The sequence below is a fragment of the Mandrillus leucophaeus genome, unplaced genomic scaffold (assembly GCF_000951045.1).
Source record: "Mandrillus leucophaeus isolate KB7577 unplaced genomic scaffold, Mleu.le_1.0 Scaffold207, whole genome shotgun sequence".
Classification (NCBI taxonomy): domain Eukaryota; kingdom Metazoa; phylum Chordata; class Mammalia; order Primates; family Cercopithecidae; genus Mandrillus; species Mandrillus leucophaeus.
Window position 1 is genome coordinate 53069 of NW_012102110.1, and position 6330 is coordinate 59398.

Sequence of the window (6330 nt, forward strand, 5' to 3'; positions counted from 1 at the left end):
CCCCTCGTCAGGAGGGTGGAGCAAGACACCAGATTCCCACCCACCACCTCGCCATACCCCACATAGTCTCCAGGCGGGAAGAGGACTTCCTTCTTTGTGATCAATATTTGTGAAGCACTTTACAAGCGTTTTCGGGTTCATCATTGCATGTAAGCATCCTAGGATCCCATTCTTAATCCTATCGCCTGAAGAAGGCAGAGGATTGGCAGGCCGAGAGTTTTTGGTGGTTACTTCACTGTTAAACCGCCGTTTCTTTATCTGTATAATGCTTTTTAAAGGGTTACAGTAAAAAGCAAGGGGACTGTGAACGAGATAGATGATATTGTGATCTGAAACTGCTTTTTAAATTCTTAGAGAGGCTGGGCGCTGTGGCTCTCACCAAGGCTGGAGGGTCGCTTGAGCCCAGGAGTTTGAGGGCGACATAAGAGAGACCCTGTGTCTACAAAAATAAAAATAAAAATAATACAAATTGGGCCAGGCGCAAGGTGGCTCACGCCTGTAATCCCAGCACTTAGGGAGGCCGAGGCGGGCGGATCACCTGAGGTCAGGAGTGTCATGCGTGTGTGTCTGTGTGAAGAGACCATTAAACAGGCTTTGTGTGAGCAATAAAGCTTTTTAATCACCTGGGTGCAGGTGGGCTGAGTCCCAAAAGAGAGTCAGTGAAGGGAGATAAGGGTGGGGCCGTTTTATAGGATTTTGGTAGGTAAAGGAAAATTACAGTCAAAGGGGGGTTGTTCTCTGGCGGGCAGGAGTGGGAATCACAAGGTGCTCAGTGGGGGAGTTTTTGAGCCAGGATGAGCCAGGAAAAGGACTTTCACAAGGTAATGTCATCACTTAAGGCAAGGACCGGCCATTTTCACTTTTTCTGTGGTGGAATGTCATCAGTTAAGGCGAAGCAGGGCATTTTCACCTGTTTTGTGATTCTTCAGTTACTTCAGGCTATCTGCGCGTATATGTGCAAGTCACAGGGGATGTGATGGCTTGGCTTGGGCTCAGAGGCGTGACGTTCCTGCCTTCTTATATTAATAAGAAAAATAAAACAAAATAGTGAAGTGTTGGGGTGGCGAAAATTTTCGGGGGGTCGTATGGAGAGAGAATGGGTGATGTTTCTTAGGGCTGCTTCAAGCGGGATTAGGGGTGGCATGGGAACCTAGAGTGGGAGAGATTAAGCTGAAGGGAGAGCTTGTGGTAAAAGACAATATTGTGGGGTTGTTAGAAGAAGCACTTGTCGTATAGAATGATTGGTGATGGCCTGGATATGGTTTTGTATGAATTGAAAAACTAAACAGAAGACACAAGGTCTGAATAAGAGAAGGAGAGAAAACAGGTATTAAAAGACTAAGAATTGGGAGGACCTAGGACATTTAATTAGAGAGTGCCTAAGGAGGCTCAGAATAGCCTTGCCAGCAAAGATTATTTACTTTAAGAGGGAATTTAGAGTGGCGGTTTGGGATAGCACCAGGAGATATCAGCTGTGATGGCTTGGAGAAACAGTGTAAACTAGCAGTGTAAACACGAGCAGGGCATTTATGAGTAGTTGAGAACGGTGAATAGGAGTATGACTAGCCAGAAGATAGTAGGGATGACAAGTGTTTTGGGGTGCAGTCCAACTTGGTCTGGTGTCTGGAATGAGATGGGACCTAATGAAAAGGAGTGTCCACCTAGGAACTCAAATGGGCTGGAACCTGTAGCATTCTGAGGACAGGCCTGAATTCTGAGAAGGGAAAGTGGTAAAAGTATTGTCTAGTCCTTTTTATGTTGGTGACTGAGCTTGGTGAGGTGTGTTTTTAAAAGACCATTAGTCCATTCTGCCTTTCCTGAAGATTGAGGATAGTAAAGGATATAAAGTTTCACTGAATACTAAGAGCCTGCGAAACTGCTTGGGTGATTTGACTATTAAAGGCTGGTCCGTTATCAGACTGTATAGAGAGGTGTGAAGGCCAAACTGAGGAATTATGTCTGACAGAAGGGAAGAAATGACTGCGGTGGCCTTCTCAGGCCCTGTGGGAAAGGCCTCTACAAAAGTGAAAGTGTCTACCTAGACTAAGAGATATTTTAGTTTTCTGACTCGGGGCATGTGAGTAAAGTCAATTTGCCAGTCCTGGGCAGGGGCAAATCCCCAAGCTTGATGTGTAGGAAAGGGAGGGGGCCCGAACAATCCCTGAGGGGTAGTAGAATAGCAGATGGAACACTGAGAAGTGATTTTCTTGAGAATAGATTTCTAGGATGGAAAGGAAATGACAGGTTCTAAGAGATAGGCTAGCGGCTTGTAATTTAGATGGAAGAGGTTATGAAATGACGACGGACTAGAATGGGCCTGTGAGGCTGGAAGGAGATCTTTTCCTTGGTCTAAGAACCATTTGCCTTGTGTGGGAAGAGATTGATAGGTGGAAGTTTCAGCGGGGGAGTAGGTGAGAGTGACTGATGTGAAGGAGGAAAACTGCCATGAGGGATAGAAGTTGGAACACTGGCTGCTTTTCTAGCCAAGCGTTACCTAGAGCAATGGTAGGGGGAAGAAAATAGATTTTGGAAGTTATGAGAACTGTAGAGAATGAGTTGAGCATAGTTTGTGATTTTTAGGGCCTCTAAAAGTATTAAAAAAGTGGCAGGCACGCATGCAGACATGAGGGCTAGGCTAAAACAGTAAGATCAAGTTGTTTGGACAGAAAGTCTACAGGACGCGGTCCTGGCTCTTGTGTAAGAATTTTGTCTGCACTAACCATGCCTAGGAAGGAAAGAAGGAGTTGTTTTATAAAAGGGATTTGGGTTTGGGAGATTAGCCGGACACGATCAGCAGGGAAAGTAAGTGTGTATTTATGAGAATTATGCCGGGATAGGTAACAGATGAGGAAGAAATTTGGGCTTGACTGAAGTAATGGGGGCTGTCCGTAAAGCCGTGCAGCAGTACAGCCCAGGTAATTTGCTGAGCCTGATGGGTGTCAGGGTCAGTCCAAGTGAAAGCAAAGAGAGGCTGGGATGAAGGGTGTAAAGGTATAGTAAAGAATGTTATGTATGAGTTCCAGAACAGAATAATGGGTTGTGGAGGGAGGTATTGAAGATAGGAGAGGATATGGGTTGGGCACTACAGGGTGGACAGGCAAAACAATTTCGTTGATAAGGCGCAGATCTTGAGCTAACCTGTAAGCGTTGTCTGGTTTTATGACAGGTAAAATGGGGGAATTGTAAGGGACATTTACAGGCTTTAAAAGGCCATGCTGTAGCAGGCGAGTGATAACAGGCTTTAATCCTTTTAAAGCGTGCTGTGGGATGGGATATTGGCGTTGAGTGGGGTAAGGGTGATTAGGTTTTAATGAGATGGTAAGGGGTGCATGATCAGTCACTAAGGAGGGAGTCGAGGTATCCTATATTTGTGGGTTAAGGTGGGGGGACACGAGGGGAGGATGTGAAGGAGGCTTTGAACTGGGGGAAAAGGCGGCAATGAGGTATGGCTGTAGCCTAGGAATAGTCAGGGAAGCAGATAATTTAGTTAAAATGTCTTGACCTAATAAGGGAGCTGGACAGGTGGGGATAACTAAAAAGGAGTGTATAAAAGAATGTTGTCCAAGTTGGCACCAGAGTGGGGGAGTTTTAAGAGGTTTAGAAGCCTGGCAGTCAATACTTACAACAGTTATGGAGACAAGGGAAACAGGCCCTTGAAAAGAAGGTAATGTGGAGTGGGTAGCCTCCATATTGATTAAGAAGGGGACAGACTTACCCTCCACTGTTAAGAGTTACCCAAAGCGTCTGTGATGGTCCAGTGCCACTGCACTCAGGCCTGGGCAACAGAGTGAGATCCTGTCTCAAATTCTGAAGGAGCAATGTAAAATGCTATTAATGACAAATATTGATAGAAACAGAAGCCTAACATACAGAATATGAAGAGCAAAGGCCACAGGAAAAGGTGTCAGGAAACAGAATGCCTTCTGTAAGACAAAGCAGCCACCCGGAGGCTCTCACAGGTCTGTCAGCTGAGGGATCTTGCACAAAGGTTCATTCTTCTCACCAAACTTCCAAGCACCTCCAGTAGAGACTTTGACAAACAGAAAGTAATTGGCAATTTGGACATTTCTTTTAGGATTGTTTCTCTTCTAGGGGCTGCTGTCTTTCTCAATGTTTTTTCCTTTACCGGCCAGCACACCAGCAGAATATTAGGGAGTGTGGTTTTCAGGTTTAGAGTATATATAAAGTATTCTGATCAAATTTTCTGGCACTCTATACCAGTTTGTTAACTTTTTCAATGCCACTGAGATGTGTAGGTCTTGGTCCTCAGATGGAAACAGCAGTGTCCAAATTCAGAATACCTGAGGCCACACTCACATATTATTTTATTATTGTCCATTGCAAACAGAATTGAAACGTATCAGGAGTTGGTGATGAGCAGCACTATAGATTTCCAAGATCAATGAATGTTCATTTAGGTACAGAAACTATACGTCTCAAATTTTATGGGACAATTTCTATTTAAAAGATTCTGTCCCCAACCAATGCATTTTGACTTGTGACATCGTAATTCCTGATGTTTGCTTTGGAAATGTGGTCGTGATGTCTATTGAATTAATTCCTAGATTATAAGACTGGCAAACCTCTATCCAGGCACAGGACTCACACCTATAATCTCAATACTTTGGGAGACTGAGGCAGGAGGATCGCTTGAGGCCAGGAGTTCAAGACCAGCCTGGGCCACATAGTGAGACCCTGTCTCTAGAAAATATTTTAAAAATTAGCTGCATGGTGGCAGAAGCATGTAGTCCTGACTATTTGAGAGAATGAGGTGGATTGCTTGAGGCCAGGAGTTCAAGATCGCAGTGAGTTATCATGGTACTACGGCTCCAGTCTGGACAACAGAGTAAGACTCTTCCCCAAAGAAAACAGATCTCCTCCAAAATATCTAGCTGTTCCTCTTACCTATTTGTGCTTTTGTTTTTAACTTTTAGGTTCAGGGGTACATGTGAAGATTTGTTATGTAGGTAAATTTGTGTCATGGGGGTTTGTTGTATAGATTATTTCATCACCCAGGTATTAAGCCTAGTACCCATTAGTTATTTTTTCTGATCCTCTGCCTCCTTCCACCCTTATTATTAGATTATTAATGTATTATTTTTCATTAGCAAAATCCAACATGTAGAAAGAGATTTGTAGGTTACAGAGCTCTTTCACATTTAATTTCTCACACGATGCTCATAATAACCCTACAAAAGAAAAGGAAACTAACACAGATTGAGCTAGGAGGTAGTATGTGGCACTTTGTCAGATATCTCAGTGACAATCATGCAAGATAGGTTTTATCATCCACATTGTATAGATGAGGAAACTAATAGAAAGGTCGTAGAGCTTCCCCATAGAGGAGTTAAGGCTGGAGTCCAGCTCTGTGCAAGTCCAAAGTAAATTTCTTCTTACTACACCAGGTTGAGATGTTGACCCCATGAAGGTTGCTATCAAAATTCACTCTTATGTTGATGAATATTTATCAGAAACCCAGAAATCTGGTCCTAGGGAGAAGATTTAAAGGACATGTAAATTTCTTAGGATGTTTGTCAGCACTACCCAGTAAGCAGCCCAGAAGCCACAGAGGATGCTGGCCCGTTTACAAGTTCAGGGTGAAATTCAAAGGCACAAAGATGCCACAAGGAGCAGAAGGAATGCCAAAAGAGAAGCACCCTTCTGTGTTGGAGGGCAGATTTGGGGGTAGAAAGAAATAGAAAAGGAGTGGAATCATTGCTAAAGGGGTAGAAGATCCAAGGAGGAAACTGCCTACCTCACAACTTGCTTAAAGCCAAACTTGGGTGCCCCTAAAGCTCCCTCCATTGCCACATTTCCTTCCCCAGACAACCAGTGGAGGAAAAGAAAAGCATCTGGATCCCTTTCGCCCGTCTCCAGGTCTCCCAAAGGAAGAAGTCCTTGGGAACCCATACTGTGTGATCCAGGGTCCTTCACTGGCCTCTCCCTCAGGTCATCCAGTTGCCAATTTGTTGCTTTGGCTTAGTTTCACCATTAGCAGTACTCTTCTTGGACACAACCTCCAGAGTAAAAGAAAATGCCGGACATGATGGCTCACAGCTGTAATCCCAGCACTTTGGGAGGCGGAGGTGAGTGGATTGCCTGAACACAGGAGTTCCAGACCACCCTGGGCAACATGGTGAGACCCCAGTCTCTACTAAAACTACAAAAAACTACAAAAAAAGCTAAGTGTGGTGGCGCACACCTCTAGTCCCAGCTACTGGGGGGTGAAGCATGAGGATCGCTTGAACCCAGGGGCAGAGGCTGCAGTGAGCCGAGATTACAACATTGCACTCCAGCCCGGGCGACAGAGCAAGACTCCATCTCCAAAAA

At 44.6% G+C, this 6330-nt stretch overlaps 1 pseudogene across 1 annotated transcript in view; it reads left to right on the plus strand.

Annotated features, from left to right (window-relative positions):
• Positions 1-5618: 5618 nt before the first annotated feature.
• The window catches only part of LOC105539614, an 11574-nt pseudogene continuing 10862 nt past the window's right edge, over positions 5619-6330 (plus strand). The window contains exon 1 of the transcript XR_001006078.1: positions 5619-5685. The product of XR_001006078.1 is annotated as a 60S ribosomal protein L12 pseudogene (transcript). The remainder of the gene's footprint in view (positions 5686-6330) is intronic.